General features: G+C 44.6%; 1 protein-coding gene and 1 non-coding gene across 3 annotated transcripts in view; both read left to right on the forward strand.

Moving 5' to 3' along the window:
- Positions 1-20,831, forward strand: part of LPIN1 (lipin 1) — a 153,249-nt gene that overhangs the window by 48,359 nt on the left and 84,059 nt on the right. The window lies entirely within an intron of this gene.
- LOC135269860 (U1 spliceosomal RNA) lies at positions 6,816-6,973 on the forward strand. The gene has a single exon (XR_010338107.1). It is a non-coding gene; the product is annotated as a U1 spliceosomal RNA (small nuclear RNA).

Consider the following 20,831-nt stretch of genomic DNA (forward strand, 5'->3'; position numbering starts at 1 on the left):
GGGCAAATTTAATGTGGAGATCGGGGACAGCCACTTTTCCTTTGGCCACTTGGGTCACCTTATGGACACAGCCTGATGTCTGGCCCAAGGGCAAATCTGAAACTCAGAACCTTCAGAGTCCTCCTGTCCCTTCTCTTCTTATGGGACAGAAGCCTTGGTCACCTAGAAAGGGTGACACAGACCTCCAAATATGGAGAGAATCCTCTAAGGAGGGTAGGGAGGAGAGAGGAGAGGAGCGAATGCCACCTCAGCACAGAGAAGTCCAATGGAAGCTCTCAGAAGCCAGACTTACCCATCTCTGCATCAGCCACCATTCATCTGTGGTTGCTCAGGCTGAGAGACAGGAAGCTTAACACAGAATTCTCCAATTGATTTTGAAAGAGATACAGTAGTTCATTTTGGAAGACAAAGAAAAAGAAGGCGGGAGCTAGTTCATTGAGTTAGGGCTGGATGGAGCATTGAAGGACTCTAGCTCCAATTGCCAAAGTCATGTTCAAGACCCTTCCACGGCCCCTTTCCAATTGGGGGTGCAGCTGGGGGCTTCCAGATCACGTCTATGCAAGCCTGACTTACTCCTGGGTCCTTTCGATGGTCCAAATCCACCCAGCTCCGTCCTTCATAGCCTTTGAGATTACTGACAAATGTAATTCATTTGAATGAATGAATGCCAGCCCTTAGACACTAGGCCTCACATCTCCATCTCCCATTCCTCACACTAGATTTTCTTTTGTAGATTAAGCAGCTACAGATATCATATTTAGACCATGGTGTGGCCACCCCTTTCGGCCTGGGTCATTCTCTTTGAAACAGGAGAGCCGTTATCCTCATGGCTCTGCAGTATGATGGCCAGTAGGGACCACAGTTTGGTAGAGGTTGCATGGCCTGCAGAGAAGCCCAGGAGAAATGAATTCCTTTGTTTCAGGCTAATAGATGTGTATTTGTGCAGCCCAAGATCACAGGGTTGGGAAAACGCAAAGCTACCTGATCTTACTCTGCTAAGGCCGGTGGGAGTGTTACATAAGCCGGAATCTTGTAGCCCATTGAACATAAAGCTTCGGTAACACCCTTTTCAGTCTCAGTAGAACACTGTACACTTTTGAGGATGAGAATCATGATTTCAGAAGCAAGCGAATGTTTTTTGGCTCCCAAATTTGAATAAGGAAGGGTTGACATGATCTGGAAATACTACAGAAGAGCCTAGCACTTAGGACAAATGATCAGTAAATATTTTAGGAACAGTCACACTCTCTTATATACGACAACTGAATGTGCTAGATTTGCACATGACTTAAAAGATGCGTTGCATAACAAAAAGTCAACAAGGCAGCGTACAAATCCCATGATGTGACTAGAACCTACTGCCCTGCCTTTGAACATTAGAGCGTGCTTTGTAGGACTCTGCAGTGACTACAGATCTATCCAAGGTACCATGAGCTAAAGACAAAAGAAAAAAAAATCTCTTTCCCTGTAAGAACTTACCTTCCAAATGTGGCTTTCCCATCAAGTTTCAAAAGCACTGCTCAGAGTGGAGAGGGGCAAGCAGGTTTTGTATGCCTGGAATACCAAGGGCTTCACTTTGCATTTTCCCAAAGAATGAGATGACCCATGGTTCATGAACTGCTATCTCTAAGTTGCATCTTCTACTCTGATGCAGACATTTGGTACTAGGCATAGTGATTGTGCCTAAGTCTCGCTAATGAGAAGAAAACCCCCTCGAATCCTAAGCATTTTTTAAAGACTTCGAAGGAGGAGCACAGGGAGGTTCCTTGCTGTTCCATGAAAATTTGGGCTCCCAGGGTCACGCCTGAGCAGACTTCTGATGCCTAAGTGGCAGTACCGTCATATTTTAAAGGATTCCATTCTGTTGAATACCTTTCCATTTTAGTACATTAAAAACTCCTAATTTTAGTTGATTGGACAATAATTCAAAAATTGTATCCTGTAATGATTCATTATTTTATCCCTCTGATTTCGATTGAGGCATTTCGAAGAGCTCATCTATAGGGACTTGATGCCTTTTCTATTCAGCATTTATTACAAAAATATTAATATCAAACTGAGTAGATACCGTCAAATTTCTGTAATTCCCTCCCTCAATGTTTTCTCAATTTGTTGAAGTGTAGCATTCTGAATTAAAAATCCCTTCTAGTTAGCTTGCTGTGAATTCAGAAATCAGTGAGGAGAAGTGCGATTTCATGAAAGAACCTGCCCCTGCTGTGCTCCAAGCCTTCTATCGACCTCTGGTGTGGACCAGGCTCGAGTCCAAATCCAGGACTGGCCTCCTGCATGCTCCCTGCTGCAGCCCTGCTCACTCCTCTCCATCTCTTTCTCTCCTCCTCTGAGCACCACCAAATGCTGATGTCACAGTCCCTGTGGGGGGCCTCAGAATCCTGCCACCCAACAATGGCCTTTCCCAGCCCGTGCACAGAGCATGGATGAGAGCTAGCTGGAGAGGGAGAGAGGATGGGAGGGGAGGAGAGCTAGCTGGAGAGGGAGAGAGGATGGGAGGGGAGGAGGTGGACTGAGGGAAGGAGCAGGAGGGAAGAGAGAATGAAGGGCAAGACAGGGGCCAGCCATGCCTGTCCTAACAGCAGTCACCTAGCGGTGGCTCAGCCTGCTGAGAACTAGAAATTCAGAAGAAAAAGGAGAATCTACCAGGAGATCCAGGTTCCCATGAGCAGGGACTATCATCTGAAGTTAATAGAAGCTGAGCAGGGTCCTGACCATGTGCCTTCTGATGGGCAATGAGACTTTCCTCTGAAAGCTAAGGTAAGGGGCAGGCAGGGAGGGTGGAGAATAGCAATGCTTCCAGAGCTTCCTGGTGACACGGGTCAACACGTCCCTGACTCGGGCTTCTCAGGCACTGACTGGCTCGCTGGAGGCGGGGAAAGTGACTGAAAACTGGGGAGACTGGACCGTGCAACAAGATGGGGAATTTTGACTCTATTCTCCGTTTGCTGGTTTGCTGTGGGCTTTTAGACAGGTCTCTCCAGCTTTCAGTGTAACTAGATGCTTTCTCAAGAAATTCTTGTAAGAATGATAAACTATGGTCCATATTTATAAAATTCTAATATAGCTGGGCATGGTGGCTCAAGCCTGTAATCCCAGCACTTTGGGACGCCGAGGCGGGAGGATCACTCGAGGTCAGGAGTTCAAGACCATCCAGCCTGATCAACGTGGCGAGACCCTGAAACCCCATCTCTACTAAAAATACAAAAATTGGCCAGGCATGGTGGCATGCACCTGTAATCCCAGCTACTTGGGAGGCTAAGGCAGGAGAACCGCTTGAACCTGGGAGGCGGAGGTTGCAGTGAGCCGAGATTATGCCGTTGCACTCCAACCTGGGCAACAAGAGCAAAATTCCATCTTAAAAAAAAAAAATTCTAATGTAGACAATAATTTTTTTCCCAATATTTTATCTTATTAACATGGGGAATGTGAAGGAATTGCCATTTGGAAGCATGGGCCAGCCTGTGATGCTGAGAGTATTTTCAGGGACAGGGAACTCCCCAAGTTGGAGCCTGACAGGAATCCTCAGAGCCTAATTCCTCTTAGAGGGACAAGAAGCAGGAGGGAGAAGAACTTTCTTTCTCAAACCAGGACTCAGAGCAAGCCCACAGCACCGGTGGAAGTCGGTGAAATCTGTCTCTGGATCCCCTCACCCTTTCCCTCTCCATGAGAAAGAGGGGTCCCTAGAGTTTTATGTAACACTGGGAACCATTACTCAGGCAAAAACAATCAGCAAAAACACACTCATAGGAAGTGCGATTCCATTGGGATTTTAAGGTAGTAGATTGTTTGTTCTGTTTTGTTTCTGAGTTGGGAAAAGGTGGTTGTCAGAGACTTTTTGAAACAGCCGGCCAGCGTGGTCTGACACTCCAGGGCTCCTGGCAGGGAAACACATGGGCACAATCCCAGAATCAGTGTTTTCTCCCTGGATTTCTTGCCCTTCTTTTATGGATGGATGTGGAAGCAAATGAAGATCCAGCTTTCCTAAATACAAGAAGGACATCTAAGAGATAAAGCCACCAAGATTCTCATCTCACAGGGCGGGATCAGGATGTAAAGCCCCGCAGGGAGGCTGCCTTGGCCCCATCTTGAGCCTGTGTGGTGACTGGCGACATTATTGCTGGAGTGATCCATTCTCATCGCTCAAAACGATGGAAACACACTGTCCCTTCATCAGTTCTCCATGGCAATCAATTCATGGTCATAGCTTGACCTGATCACTGACCATCTGGACCATCATAGAAGCCCTTTCTACCTCAGCTGCTGCCCCACATATGAAATGCCCACCATAGCCATATCTTGGTTCTAATCCAATCTCCTGTGTTCTTTCAACATCTTTGCTCTTTTTTCTCTCCCCTCACCTCCCCTCCCTTCCCCTCCCCTCCCCTCCTCTCCTCTCCTCTCCTCTTCTTTCTCTTTTCTTTTGCACCTCCTTACTGTAAGATCCTCCAGGCTCAGGTGGCTTTTTGTCTGCTCTGGCTCTGGAATCAATCAGTTCTCCAATGATCCTTTTTATTGGAAACCTCTTTTTATTGGAAAACCAAGACATGGAGTGCTTGTGTGCTCACTGCTAGTGGGGTGTCACTGCTTCTAGGCCCTCCCAGTGGAAAAGAGAAAATATATTTATTATAGGAACCATGAATACACACATGCAGCTCCACTTTATCCATCCATCCACCTATCTAACCTATCATCTGTCCGTATTTTAAAATCCATGAGTTTATATCTGACTCCAATTCAGACCACAAGGTACATTCACATTTCCACTTTCCTTATTTATAACTTCTTTCTCCAACAATGAGAAACTCCGCTCCTATTAACTGAAATGGATTCACTTATTTTTTCAATCCTGGTACCCAAATAAAGTACACTTAGCCCTCCACATTCACCAGTTCCACATCCATGGATCCAACCAACTGCAGGTCGACAAATATGGTATTGGTGGGAAACAGAACCTGCAGATACGGAGGACGGACTTTTTGTATTCAGGGATTTCGTTGGTTTGACGTCCCGTTCTTCTTGTCTTCTGCCTTATGGCACCCAGTTGAAACACTTCTTGCCAGAGTCACTTGGGCCAGCTCCGTTCTTCCCTGCTCTCCTTGGTGTAGTTATGAGATTCATGTGTAATACCGAGAGATTCACTTGCCAATCTGCATGCCGTCTTTACCACCACATCCCATCTGGTTGTTAAAGTGTACATAACAGCAATATTCTTTGTAGTGTACAGTTCTGTGCGTTTGGACCAAAGCATAGAGTCATGTATCCATGTCACAGTTCCATGCTAATATTTAAGGTAGGTTTCCTGTAGTAATTATACAGCTGGGTCTTGCTTTGTTATCCAATTTGACAATCTCCGTCTTTTAACTGGTATATTTATTGTGACTTTTTACATAGCTGGATTTAAATCCTCCATCCTCTATCTTACTACCTGTTTCTTTAAAAAAATTTTTTTTAGACAGAGTCTCATTCTGTCACCCAGGCTGGAGTGCACTGGCATGATCTCGGCTCACTGCAACCTCCCCCTCCCTGGGTTCAAGCAAGCCTTCCACCTCAGCCTTCCAAGTAGCTGGACCCACAGACTCGTGCCACCCCCGCTAACTGTATTTTTAGTAGAGATGGGGTTTCACCATGTTGCCCAGACTGGTCTCGAACTCCTGAGCTCAAGCCATCTGCCTGCCTTAGCCTTCCAAAGTGCTGGGATTACAGGCATGAGCCACTGCACCTGGCCTAGCTGTTTTACATTTGTGCTATCTGTTCTTTGTTGTTGTTTTTTTCTCCTTTTTTCCCTTCACTTGGGTTAACTAAATCCTTTTTACAATTCTATTTTATCTCCCTATTGATTTTATCCTATATATACTTTTTAGTGATTGCTCAAATACTTCTTTTTTTTTTGAGATAGAGTCTTGCCTTGTTGCCCAGGCTGGAGTGCAATGGCACGATTTCGGCTCACTGCAACCTTCCACCTCCTAGTTCAAGCAATTCTGCCTCAGCCTCCTGAGTAGCTGGGATTACAGGCGCGCACTACCACGCTCAGCTAATTTTTTTAATCTTTAGTAGAGATGGGGTTTCACCATGTTAGTCAGGCTAGTCTGGAACTCCTGACCTCGTGATAGACCCACCCGCCTTGGCCTCGCAGAGTGCTGGGATTACAGGCGTGAGCCACCATGCCTGGCCCTGCTCAAATACTTCTAATTTATGTCTCTAATTATAATTTACCTTAAAATATGTGTAAGTTCCTTGTATATTCAGGATATTAGACCTTTGTCAGATAGGTAACTTGTAAAATTTTTCTCCCATTCTGTAGGTTGCCTATTTACTCTGATGCTGGTTTCTTTTGCTCTGCAGCTCTTTAGTTTGATTAGATTCCATTTGTCAATTTTGGCTTTTGTTGCAATTGCTTTTGGTGTTTTAGTCATGAAGTCTTTGCCCATGTCTATGTCCTGATTGAACAATGAGAACACGTGGACACGGGGAGGGGAACATCACATACTGGGGCCTGTCAGGGGCTGGGGGAAAGGGGAGGGAGAGCATTAGGACAAATACCTAATGCATGAGAGGCTTAAAACATAGATGGCAGGTTGATAGGTGCAGCAAACCACCATGGCATATGTTTACCTATACATATCTGAGATACATAACATTCTGCACATGTATCTCAGAACTTGAAGTAAAATTTTAAAAAGTGGAAAAAAGTTATAACTTACCTTAAAAATAACATTATAGCACTTTACGTAAAGGGGAAAGACCTTATAATCATATATTCTGAAGTCTTTCCTCCAATCCTGTCTGCTTTTATTTCCACATATGCAGTTAACATACAGAGCATCACCATGATCACGAAGGTGGTTTTCCCAGGGCGAGGCTTATCCATTGCACTCTGGATATGCTCTGCAATTTCCCCAAATGTGGGAAACTTGACTGCATAATTTGTGGTAGTGGAGGACTGCGTTCACACTTTCCCCTGTTATTAAAAAAAAACATACAGAGCATCCCTACTATTTTTGCTTTAGATGTGGGATTGGTAAACAATGACATATGGGCCATATCTGGCCTGACACCTGTGTTGTAAATCAAGTTCTTTTGGAGCAAAGTTATGCCCGTTTGGTTCTGTCTTATCCATGGCTGCTTTTGCCCTACAATGGCCGAGTAGAATAGATGCCACAGAGACCATGTGACCTGCAAAGCCTGAAGTATTTGCTCCCTGGCTCTCTTACGTGGTTTCTGATGAGCACTCTGTTGCAATTCTTACCTTGTTCCTCTATATAATTTGCCTTTTCTCTGGCTGCCTTCAAGATAGTCTCTTTGCTTTTATTTTCTCATTTTAATTTCAAGTATAAAATTTTATTTTCATTTTATTTTAATTTCAAATAGAAAATGCCTCTGTGTGTGCGCATGCGTGTGTGTGTGTGCACATGCGTGTGTGAGTGTGTGCGCATGCGTGTGTGAGTGTGTGCGCATGAGTGTGTGTGTGCGCGCATGCGTGTGTGTGTGTGTGCTGACGTTTAACCTACTTGGTTGCTTGGTGTTCTCTGGGCTTCTTGGACCTATATTTTGGTGTCTGCCATTAATTTTAGAAAATTCAAGGCTATTATTTATTTAAATATTTATTCCGCCCTACTCTTTCTCTCTTTCTCTTCTCCTCCTAAGATTTTATTTCACGTATGTTGATACCAACCCATAGCTCTTAGATGCCCCGTTCCTGTTCGAATTCTTTTTTTGTTCTCACTCTTTGTCCTCTGTTGTTTCAGTTTGGGTAATTTCTGTCACCTCCCTCCAGCTTCAGTGGTTCTTTCGTCCCTGCGTTGAGTTTCGTGAGGAGCCCGCTGAGGCCCTTGCCCACCTTTGTTAGGACGTTTTCATTTCTGACATTTGGACTTGGTGCTTCCAGTTCCCATGTCTCCAGTGAAGGTTTTCATCTGACTCTGTTGCACACCTCATCTCCTCCAGGGCGTTGTATACTCATGCAATTAGAGACATCCACACATTAAGCATAGGTTTCATTTTAAAAGTCCATGTCAGAGAGTTCCAACATCTGTGTCATATCTGAGTCTAGTTAGTATTGCTCTGTCTCTTGGAAGTGTGTTCTTCTTGCCTTTTTCTTTGCTTTATAATTTTCTCTTGAAAGCTGGACATCTTGTGTAGAACTGTGGAAACGAAGATCGTTTTTGTTTTCCTTCTGGAAATGGTGCTGTTTCTGCTTTTTCTTCTGGGAGACCTTTGGTGTTGGGGGCTTGAGTTACTCTAGGTAGAAGTTGGGCTAGGTATGAAGTTCATTGTTGCTATGGCTGCCCTCCGTGCAGCACAGCCTTCTAATTCCTGCAGAAGTACCTCATCTGTTAGGGTGCAGTTTGGTTTGTCAGAGGAACACCTGCTTGCCTTTTTTTTTTTTTTTTTTTTTACAGGCTAGAGTGCAGTGGCATGATCTCGGCTCACTGCAACCTCTGCCTTCTGGGTTCAAGTGATTCTCCTGCCTCAGCTTGCTGAGTAGCTGGGATTACAGGTGCACGCCACCATGCCCAGCTAATTTTTTGTGAATTTTTAGTAGGGATTGGGTTTCACCTTGTTGATCAGGCTGGTCTTGAACTTCTGACCTCGTGATCCTCCCACCTCAGCCTCCCAAAGTGCTGGGATCACAGGCATGAGCCACGAGCCTGCCCAGCAGAAACACCTACTTTACATCAGCTTTGGTCCCACCCTCTGCGCTATACCTTGGAGAGCGTCTTTCTGCATGTCACTCTCCTGTTCTGCTGCTCTTGTCCTAGTCAGCTTGAAGATGTGGGGTGGGGAGGGGCAGAAAGTATCTGCTGTTCCGATTAAGCCTCAGTGGTAGGCAGGCACCCTGCCCTTGGTTCTCAGAGGGCTGACTTCCTCTGTGTTTTAGCCCCTGAAGCAGGTTTAATAACAAGCACAATTTAAAAAAATATATTTTACTTTAAGTTCAGGGATACATGTGCAGAATGTGCAGGATTTTTACATAGGTATACATACATGTGCAGAATGTGCAGGATTTTTACATAGGTATACATGTGCCGTGGTGGTTCGCTGCACCTATCAAACCATCATCTAGGTTTTAAACCCCACATGCATTAAGTATTTGTTCGAATGCTCTCCTTCCCCTCTCCCCCCACCCCCTCGACTGGCCCTGGTGTGTGATATTCCCCTCCCTGTGTCCATGTGTTCTAATTGTTTAACTCCCACTTATGAGTGAGAACATACAATGTTTGGTTTTCTGTTTCTGTGTTAGTTTGCTGGGAATGATGGCTTCCAGCTTTATCCATGTCCCTGCAAAGGACATGCTGCATAGTATTCCATGGTATATATGTGCCTCATTTTCTTTATCCAGTCTAACATTGATGGGTATTTGGGTTGGTTCTCCAAGTCTTTGCTACTGTAAATAGTCCTGCAATAAACATACATGTGTATGTGTCTTTATAGTAGAATGATTTATAATACTTTGGGTATATACCCAGTAATGGGATTGCTGGGTCAAATGGTATTTCTGGTTGTAGGTCCTTGAGGAATCACTACACTGTCTTCCACAATGGTTGAACTAGTTTACACTCCCACCAACAGTGTAAAAGCATTCCTATTTCTCCATAGCCTCACCAGCATCTATTGTTTCCTGACTTCTTAATAATCACCATTCTGAGTGGCTTGAGATGGTATCTCATGTGGTTTTGATTTGCATTTCTCTAGTGACCAGTGATGATGAGGTTTCTTCTTCATATGTTTGCTGGCTGCATAAATGTGTCTTGATATTTTTGTCTGTTCATATCCTTTGCCCACCTTTTGATGGTGTTGTTTGTTTGTTTCTGGTAAATTTGTTTAAGTTTTTAATAGATTCTGGATATTAGTCCTTTGTCAGATGGATAGATTGCAAAAATTTTCTCCCATTCTGTAGGTTGCCTATTCACTCTGATACTAGTTTCTTTTGCTGTGAGGAAGCTCCTTAATTAGATCCATTTGTCAGTTTTGGTTTTCGTTGCAATTGACAATCACAATTTTTAAGTAATGATGAGTTATGTAATATCTTGCAATATGTGCAATAACTTTGATGTGGTGTGAACATATCTTGATTTTGTTTTGTTGGAGGTGGTGGCTGTGGGTAGCGTTAATACTATTGCTATTTGTTACCTGTATTTATAATGGAAACAAATACTACATTTCAGTTAGAAGTTAGTGAAATTAAGATGTAACTTTTCCACATCCAAGTTCATGCTTCTGCTTTCCACCTGTGGACACTCTGGACTTCTGGTTCAGAGCTATCTAGTCTAGATTATGACATCCTTGAAGTCAGGGACTGACAGGCCCAGGCTTTATTCCCAGCTGTCTTTGTTTTCTATGTGACATGTGTCTGCTTATCAGTATGTAGAAATAATAATCGTACTTACCTAATGAAGTTGCTGTAGGATCAAAATGATTAGATAATGTCTACAAAGGGTTTGGAAATGCCTATTCCATAGCAATATTCAATTAATAAATGTAAGCTCTTTTTGTAAGTTGCTGTCAGGACAAAGGACTACCTGGTAAATGGCAATGTCATAATAAAATCCTGCTGGTTGGTGTCCAAGATGCATGTGTCTTGTGCCACATTATAGTGAGGTGAAATGCCTTATTACCGATATCTAGAGAGATACTTCCTAGTTTAAAAAGAACAGGAGTTGGTCATTGTTCTTGTGTAGAGCTTGAATTTCCTGATGGACTGTTCCAAAGACAATAACCAGAATTACAAGTGTCCATCTCTCTCTCTCTCTCTGCGTGTGTGTGTGTGTGTGTGTATGTGTGTGTGTGTGTGTGTGTGTATGGGGGCCAAATCAAAACTTGTGAGCCCCCTTGGACCAATATTTCTACATGTATTTGGAAGGAAGGTCATGGGGGAAAAGACTGGTGCGGGGAGAGCTGCCGGGGTCAATATCTGGCTCTTCTACCTTAACAATTCCATTCCCACTCCCAGAAGTGTTTATTCTCCACTCAGCAAAATGCATCCGACGTTCTGTGGGTTTAGCAACCACTTGATGTAATTGGAGCATGTGTCCTAAGGTTTCTACTGCTTTCCCCCTGCAGCTGATCCAAGTATTCCTTTTGAAACTACATAGAGTATTATTCCCAAGCAGGATTATGAGAGTTAGGTTTTTCTATCTTGCTATGTTCCCAGGAATGTTTTAACACCTCATATATGAATCTGGTTTTAGTGTGGCAATATGAACGTGTATGGACACAAAGACATACACACACACACACACACACCCCCATCACTAGTTGGCCTGCACAATCATGCATTAGTATTGTCCCATACACACATAATGGTCCAGTTGCATGACTCTATTCCTTCCTTCCCTCCTTCTTTCCTTCCCTCCTTCCTTCCTTCCTTTCTTCCTTCCTTCTTTCCTTCCCTTCTTCCTTCCATCTCTCCTTCCTTCCATTTCTCCTTCCTTCTTCTCTTTTTTTTTTTTTTTGAGACAAGGTCTTAGTTTTGAACCCAGGAGGCAGAGGTTGCAGTGAGCTGAGAGTACAGTAGCACAATCTCAGCTCACTGCAAATTCTGCCTCGTGGGTTCAAGAGATTCTCCTGCCTTAGCCTCTGAAGTAGCTGGGATTACAGGTGTGCACCACCATGCATGGACGATTTTTGTATTTTTAGTAGAAACAGGGTATTGCCATGTTGCCAAGGCTGGTCTTGAACTCCTGGCCTCAAGCAATCCTTCCATCTTGGCCTCCCAAAGTGCTGGGATTACAGGCATGAGCCACCACACCCAGCCCCTGTGCTTTCTTTCCAAAGACTGGAGGCCCACAGGCTGTTTGGCACTCCCTACAGAGCAGTGTGAGCACCCAAGTTTCACTATATGGAAAGTAACAATGAAAGGAATCCAAGACATCTGGTAAAAGACACAATCAATCAAACTGAAGTTCAGTGCAGTTAAATGTCTTGACAAAGTCACACAGCTAGTAAGGGGCAGGAAGTCACACAGCTAGTAAGGGGCAGGAAGTCACACAGCTAGTAAGGGGCAGGGCTGGGATACAAAGCCAACTCTTCTGATGTCGCATCCTCTGTTCTTTCTCCTGTACCTCACTTCATAATTCTTCACAGGAAAGGGTATTGTGCATTTGGCCATGAATTGAAAGAGACCAGTTTGTATTTTTAGAGACCTTCATTTATTCACATTGCCATGTGACATTTCAACGCTACTGTTAGAGCATAAGGGACTCTAATCAATGACCACCTTTCCTTCTCATGTCCTCACTTGCACCCTTTGAGGACACAGAGGATGAGGGGTGGATGATAGTAATAATAATGTGACAGAGAGAATCTCACCCTTTATAGCCAAGCAAATACAGCCCATTGCATACATGTTCTGACGGTAAACCATAACTAGTCCTCAAGTAAGAGACTTGATGGCACCCTTTGTCCTTTCAGTTCATCTTGAATTCGCCTGATAAATCTGCATTAGCTAATTGCTTTTACCCAGGAGGAAAAAAAAAAAACAAACCCCATCTAGACAGTAGATAGTTTTGCAACTTGGAGCCAGTCCCCTGCCAAACAGGTGCTCTCTTATCTTCTCATGCAAATTAGAAGATGGGATGCTATCTTCCCTGATGTTTACATTTCAAAGAGGTGGCCTCCAGGTGTCTTAGGAAACACTCCTGAGTCTTACAGGTGGCCACAGGCTTATTTAGCTTTTCAGAAGAATTACAACGTCTCAAAGGGACAGAGAAAGAATTTTTTTTTTTTTTCATAGAGACAGGGTTTCTCCATATTGGCCAGGCTGGTCTGAACTCCTGAACTCAGGTGATCCGCCCGCCTCCGCCTCCCAAAGTGCTGGGATTACATGCATGAGCCACCGTGCCTGGCCCAGAGAAAGAATTTACAATGACACGTGTCCTACAGTAAATGCTCTTAGAGAAGGGGGAGGAAGGCAGTCTCTTTCCCTTATTGCATGACAGAGAATTCAAGAAACTTTTTGTATTTGTATTTACCGTTGCATTAGAAAGGAACAGCTGAGCTACAACTGCACAGCTCCTTTGATGAGACAGAAGGAACAAGGGATGTAGAGACCAGAAGGTTATTTAGAAAGTGTTCCCATGGCACCCTCGGAGGGGCATAATGTTCCTCTTACATCTTTGATGCTCCTTTTAGATGTATGTGGTTTTATTATATCTTATATTAATGTTATGCTTTAGGTTAAAAGAAAATTCAATTTCACTTTCCTAAGTACACGGGAACATTTGAATCTAGGAGATTGACAATAGCCCTCCTAAGTGTCTTGTCCCTTTCCTGTGCTAACTTAGCTCAGCCAACCAACTCATTAGTCCTTCAACAAGTCTTCTGAGACCTTTCTGTGGGTCTGGCATACACTGGGCACTGTGGAATAGGGGAAATGTGAGATGAATGAAGTCCTCAGAGTGTAGTTACTCTCCTCACCAACCCCAGGTTCTAGGTCAACAGTGAAAGAGGTTGTACTAGGCTCTAGGCAACAGGCACATGCCAAAGTGAATGGCTATAGGCAAATAGCATTTATATTCTCCCCATGAAATGATAAGATTTGTTAGCAAATTCAGTCTCTTTCTGCTTTCCTAATCACTCTTTAGAGCTGATAAATGGTTATATCACTTAGCACTGGAGATTTTATCTTAACTGGGTTCAAAGGTCTATCTGCTGAGGTATCTAGTGGCTGAGCTATTACCCTGGGTAGGGGCTGGCTCAGATGTCCTAGTACTGTAATAGGCTGCACAGTGTCTTCTTTGCAGAAACTGATTTTATTTGGAAGTCAGCTTCCCTCACTGAGGTTGGACACTGGCTGACACCTTAGCTTTGGTGTAGCAGGAGCAGCCACGGAAAAACGGACCTCTCAAACACCGAACTGGGAAGGAAGATGTTTGTTATTATTATTACCACCAGGAGCCAGGCGATAATTTGTCTAAATGACCCAGCTCCCCTAACAAAGAGAAGCTCTGCCTTTATATAGGCTTACACTCTAGATATTACACTTGAAATGATGTTAGGTTTACAGGCTTAGAAATCACATATGAAAGGGTCTTGGGTTTACAGTTTTAGGGATTACATGTGAAAGGTTTCTGGTCTCTGGATGGAGTAGGGTAGGGGTTTGATCTTGTTTAAGTGAAAACAGTGTCTTCGGGGAGTTTCCCCAATACCAAGCCTGCTATTTACAGGAAGGTGATTCAGGAGGCGCCAGTCGGCCAGCCTTTTCTTCTACTGAAATGCAGGGTGGAAGTCAAGGGGGAGGTGATCCTAGACGCCTGGGTCTCTGTCCTCGTCCCCGTTGGGGTTCCGGTTTCTATGGCTGGTTGGTGAGCTCTGTGTTGGGGCAGCCTGGGGAAGAATTGAGCATTGGGTGCCTTCAGTCCAGGTTGGCTTTGTGGATTTGAAACCATTTTGATGCCCTTTAGGATGTGAGCTTCTTTTCAGGTCTCTTTAGAGGGCCGTCTTAGGTCAGGCTGCTAGAACTCATATTGTAGGCTGGGTGGCTTAAACCACAGAAATTTACATCTCGTGGTTCTGGAGCTGGACATCTGCCATCGGGGTGCCAGCATGGTTGGGTTCTGGTGATGCCCACTTTCCTTGGTTTGCAGACAGCTGCCTTCGCCCACTGTCCTCACATGACAGAGAGTGAGCTCTGGGCTCCTCCTCTTCTCATAAGGGCACAAATCCTATCATGGGGAACCCGCCCTCATGAGCTCATCTAAACCTAATCACCTCCTGAAGGCTCCACTTCCTAATACCATTACACTGGGGACTAGGGCTTCAACAGATGAATTTTAGGGGAAGCAAAGATTCAGTCCACAGCAGATGCATTTCTCAGTTGAAGCTAAAAAGCAATTCAAAAAGTGTTTTCTTCTTTGGTAGATTCATCTGGTATACACCGATGTGGCCTTGCCAATGATTGAAATCTTAGAAATTTAGAAATACCCATTGCAGTCACTGTCTCCAGTCCCCTAAGTGGCCTCATTCCTGCCTTCTCATCTCTTAGATTTACTCTCTTCCCTTTGCAGCCCTCTCCATAAGCCAGCATGTCCCTGCTCTGTGTGGTTGGTGTCTGCTCTGATTAGCTCATGCTCAGGGCATGTCTAATGGTTTGAATATCATCCCTGGGAATGGCAAAGGAGAACACTGTGGACTACAAGGCTGGGGAAAGCTGGGAAGAAGGATAAAGCCTGGAGTGCTAAACGCAAAAGTGCTAATAGAAGTGTATGCCAAAGGACGTTACCTTTATAAGGAAGTGGACCAGGAGGAGGGAACGAGGTAATGTCGGATTAGAAATGAGGGTGTGACATCTACAACCATCTGATCTTTGACAAATCTCACGAAAACAAGCAATGGGGAAAGGATTCCCTGTTTAATAAATGGTGCTGGGTAAGCTGGCTAGACATATGCAGAAAGCTAAAACTGGATCCCTTCCTTACACCTTATACAACAATTAAGATGGATTAAAGAATTAAACATAAGACCTAAAACCATAAAAACCCCAGAAGAAAACCTAGGCAATACTATTCAGGGCATAGGCATGGGCAATGACTTCATGACTAAAACACCAAAAGCAATGGCAACAAAAGCCAAAATTGACAAATGGGACCTAATTAAACTAAAGAGCGTCTGACAGCAAAAGAAACTGTCAGCATAATGAACAGGCACTCTATAGAAATGGGAGAAAAGTTTGCAATCTATCCATCTGACAAAGGGCTAATATCCAGAATCTGCAAGGAACTTAAACAAATGTACAAGAAAAATACAAACAACCCCACCAAAAAATGGGAAAAGAATATGAACAGACACTTCTCAAAAGAAGACACTTATGTGGCCAACAAACATATAAAACAAGCTCATCATCACTGGTCATTAGAAAAATACAAATCAAAACCACAATGAGATACCATCTCATGCCAGTAAGAATGGTGATCATTAAAAAGTCAGGAAACAACAGATGCTGGAGAGGATGTGGCAAAATAGGAATGCTTTTACACTGTTGGTGGGAGTATAAATTAGTTCAACCATTGTGGAAGACAGTGTGGATCTAGAACCAGAAATACCATTTGACCCAGCAATCCCATTACTGAGTATATACCCAAGGATTATAAATCATTCTACTATAAAGAGACGTGCACATATATGTTTATTGCAGCACTGTTCACAATAGCAAAGACTTGGAACCAACCCAAGTGCCCATCAATGATAGACTGGATAAAGAAAATGTGGCACATATACACCATGGAATACTATGCATCCATAAAAAAGGATGAGTTCATGTCCTTTGCAGGGACATGGATGAAGCTGGAAACCATCATTCTCAGCAAACCAACACAGGAACAGAAAACGAAACACCACATATTCTCACTCATGAGTGGGAGTTGAACAATGAGAACGCATGGACACAGGGAGGGGAACATCACACACTGGGACCTATTGGGGGATGGGAGGCTAGGGGAGGGATAGCATTAGGAGAAATACCTAATGTAGATGATGGGTTGATGAGTACAGCAAACCACCATGACATGTGTATATCTATGAAACAAACTTGCACATTCTGCACATGTATCCCAGAGTTAAAGTATAAAAAAAGAGAGAGAGAGAAGAAAATGTGCGGGTGTGAGTTTCCCCTCTGCTGCATGGCCACTGACTCCTTTTCAGGAGCCAGCGCTGCTGCTGGGGAGTTCTACTTCTGATCCTGATGGAATAAGAGAAGCAGACTTACCCTCCTGTCTTAAAAACAGCCAGAAAGCTGAACAAATGTCTGAAATAACAGCTAATGGACGCTGGACAATAGGCAGAACGGGACAGGGGAAGCCAGAAAGAGCAGCCTCACAGGGGTCCAGCTCAGCAGTGCAGGAAGGGAGAGCCCAAAGAGAGCCCGAGGGCCTGCCCCGCTCAGGAGATGGAGTGTGGGCTTCAGGGAGGCCAAGGCAGCTAGAATTTGCAGGGCAGAGACCTGCAGAAGGAGGAGCCCCAGAGAGTGGTTCAGAGATCTGCAAGGAATGCCTCTCAGGCATCAGCTGAGTACTGGTCTACACGTGAATGTGAGGCTACCACCAAGGGAGGAGTGTGCAGGCAGAACAATCTCCAGGAATTTTTGGAGATGGGGGGTATTTTGTGTTGATGGGAGCAGCTTAGAAATATATCCCTAAATTATCTGATACTCTTCTTTTCAGAAAGAGGCACGTACTCCCCCCTCCCTTGAATGTGGGCTGGGCTTACTAATGTGCTTCTAAAGGACAGAATGTGGTGAAAGTGATGGTGATGGTTTGTGACTTCAGAGACTAGGGTGTAGAAAGCCTGGTGGTTCCTGCCTTGCCCTCCCTTGGGTCAGCCACTCTGGGGAAGCCAGAAGCTGTATTGCTCAATCAGCCTCCTGAAAGTTCTGTGAGGCAGGAAACGGAGACCCCCGCCTATAGCCATGGGAGTCACCTCCCTGGAGGCTGATCCTCTGGCCCCACTCAAAGGGCTCCACTCCAGCCATCACCTTGACTGCGACTTCACAAGACAGCCTGAGTCACAGCCACCAGACGGCTGCACCTGGATTCCTGACAGAAGAAACTGCAGGGAATAAATACTTGTTATTTCAAGCTGCTACATTTTGAGGTCAATTTTATGCAACAAAAAAACTTTGTTTCCGCCAGCCTGACTTGGAAGACTCCCCCTAAAATTCAGGACATAGAGGAGAAAAAGCAGAAGAGAACTGCCTCCCAGAGGTGACAAATTAGTCCCAGAACAGAGGCTGCTCTGGATCCGCCGTAACAATGTTGAGCATCAAGCCTCAGAAAGATCAAACTAATCTTAAGTAACTTTACTGCATCTCAGAACAAAGCAGAGCACTGTTTAAAGGGATATAACGAAATCTAGTCACCGACAGTATAAAATTGACAACGTCCCAGGTCCAAACAAAAATACTGGCCTTGTAAGGAAGGTCCAGAGAACAATCAATCAATGTAAACAAATCCAGAAATGACATTCATGATAGAATTAGATGAGGGTGTTACTACTTATAGAACCTATTGTGAATATCATGCAGTGTAAACCCTTTGTTTCAGGGTTCTCCAGAGAAACAGAACCAAATAGGACAGATATGGATATAGAAAACTGAGAGGGGATTTAGTTTGGAAAGTGGCTTACATGGTGATGGAGGCTGAGAAGTCCTGTGATTTGCTGTCTGCAAGCTAGAAAACCAGGGAAGCGGGTGACATAGCTCAGTCTGAGTACAAACACCTGAGAACGTGAGGGGCTACCAGCCAGGTCCTAGAGTCCAACGGCTGGAGAACCTGGAGTGCTGATGTCCAAGCGCAGGAGAAGAAGGGTGTCCCAGCTTCAGAAGAGGGAGTGAATCTGCCATTCCTCGGCCCTTTTGTTCTATCGAGGAACTCAACTGATTGGATGGAGTCCAGCCCACATGGGTGAGGATGAATCTTCCTTCCTCTCTCAGTTCACTGATCCAAATGCCAACCTCTACCAGAAACACTCACAGACATCCCCAGAGACAATGCTATGCCAGCTATGTGGGTATCCGTTAACCCAGTCAAGTTGACACCAAAAATTAACCATCACACCCTTCTATTACAACTTCTGGAATTGTCGGATTGGTTAAGAAAAGAATACCCAACTATATGGGGTCAATGAGAAAGTCACTTTAAACATAAAGACAGGTCAAAGTAAACAGAATGGAAAGAGATACATATGTGATGCTAACACGAATCAAAAGAAAGTTGGAGTGGCTATATCAGTATCAGAAAAAAATGGATTTCAGAGCAAGCAATATTAGCAAGGACGAGAGTCATTTGTTCATCTTCGACAATCCTAGATGTGTATAGTTCTCATAACCGAGCTGCAAAGTTCATGAAGGGGTGACTTGGGAAGGGAAAGGTTTTCTGTGCGAGGTAACACTTCTCCCAGGTACACACTACTGCTGGGGACTGCCTTGGTTCATGCAGCCATAGAGAATTCTTGTTCTTGGCCAGGTGCTGTGGCTCACACTTGTAATCCCAGCACTTTGGGAGGTCAAGGCGGGCATACCACTTGAGCTCAGGAGTTCCAGACCAGCCTGGGCAACATGGCGAAACACCGTCTCTATAAAAAAAGTACAAAAAATAGCTGGGTGTGGTGGAGCTTATCTGTAATTCCAGCTACTCGGGGAGGATCACATGAACCTGGTAGGTGGAGGTTGCAGTGAGCCAAGATTGCCCCACTGCACTCCAGCCTGGATGACAGAGGGAGATCCTATGAGAGAGAGAGAGAGAGAGAGAGAGAGAGAAAGAAGGAAAGAAGGAAGGGAGGGAAAGAAAGGGAGAAAGGAAGGAAGGAAAGAAAGAGAAAAAGAGAAAGAAATATCTCTTGTCAGTTGATACAGGGTTAAATTTCGGGATAAAAAATTTGAAGCCATCTTCCCAGAGATGACACTAAACAGAAATAAGCAAGTGAAAGCCCAGACGATCTGTGACTGCTAATCAGAGGAAGTGGGTCTGAACAAGGAACCACGTAGCCATAAATACCAAGCAGTGTCCAACAGGTTGCTTAGACAAGGCATAAAGCCATGCCTTTTCTCAAGCACGTCTCATAAAATTCTTCCCAGGGCACTCAGAGATGCTGTATCCAGTTTGCTTATTCACAGTTTGGGCACAAAAGAGATCTCCCTCAAGCCAAGGGGAGACAGGCCTGACAAGGAGCAGGATGGCCTTCACAGCAGTGCAAGTGGGAGCCCCTGTGAAATTCTCCTGGAAGGCAGAACTAAGAGATGTCAGCCCTGAGGCTTAGCATCCTCATAGGAGGGACTGACTAGGAGCCCGGGAGTCCTGCCCCAGTTGTGTCCCTAAGTTGCTGGGTGAACCTCTGTAGAATGTGAGGACGGCCTGGTCATTTTCATTCTCGAGAGACACTGGGGAGAAAAAGAACATTTTGTGAATGATGTCATGTGTCCACAGGTAACTCTGAAGCATGAGCTGCCAGAATTCAAGGCCACCTGCTTAATAGAAGACAGCTAGCAACCTCGTCCATGAGCATAGTAAGCACTGCTGTTTGGTAGTTCTGTTATCTGCTAAGGTGTCATGACCGTTAGATAAATAATGTTGTTTGGCAACTGCAAGGAAATAAACTGTGGAAATTGATTCCAAAAGATGCCACTGGAGCTCAGGAGTTCCAGACCAGCCTGGGCAACATGGTGAAACCCTGTCTCTATACAAAAAATACAAAAATTAGCTGGGCAAGGATGTTGCCCAGGCTGGTCTCGAACCCCTGAGTTCATTCGTCAGTGATAATGCCATGCAAATGCTGAGTGGTAAGAGCTGGAACTGGTAAAGTGATTCAATATTTTATTGGTTGCCTGGATACCAATATATCTCATTTAATTTCCCCCCAAAGCTGCTGAGGCGGGGATGGTTACCTCTTTTTAACAGCTGAGGATGCTGAGGCTCAGACAGCACTCAGCCACGTGGCTGAGCTAGACTTGAATTTGAGCCTGTTCGATTTTGAACCCTAGACTTTGCGCATCTGACCAGGTTACCTATTGCTAATGAGAAGATCTACAGTTATGTGCCGCTAACAGTGTTCTGGTCAACCACAGACTGCGTATACGAAGCTGCTCCCGTAAGATTCGAATACGGTATTTTTACTATACCTTTTCTATGTTTAGACACACTTACTGACCACCGTTTGTCTCTCTGGGCCTCAGTTTTCCTATCTAAGGAAAGGGGAGACTCTTAAGGGTTTTCTGCCTCTGGCTCTCCTTAGCCTCCTGTCTGTGTAGCTGTTTCCTTAGCACTGGGGAATGTGAGACTTGAGATGTGCTGCTTACGGCTGTGACAACCCCACACTTGTTTAGCAAGGTC

This window comes from Aotus nancymaae, unplaced genomic scaffold, assembly GCF_030222135.1.
Source record: "Aotus nancymaae isolate 86718 unplaced genomic scaffold, 86718_ANA_hifiasm-v0.15.2.pri h1tg000057l, whole genome shotgun sequence".
Taxonomy (NCBI): domain Eukaryota; kingdom Metazoa; phylum Chordata; class Mammalia; order Primates; family Aotidae; genus Aotus; species Aotus nancymaae.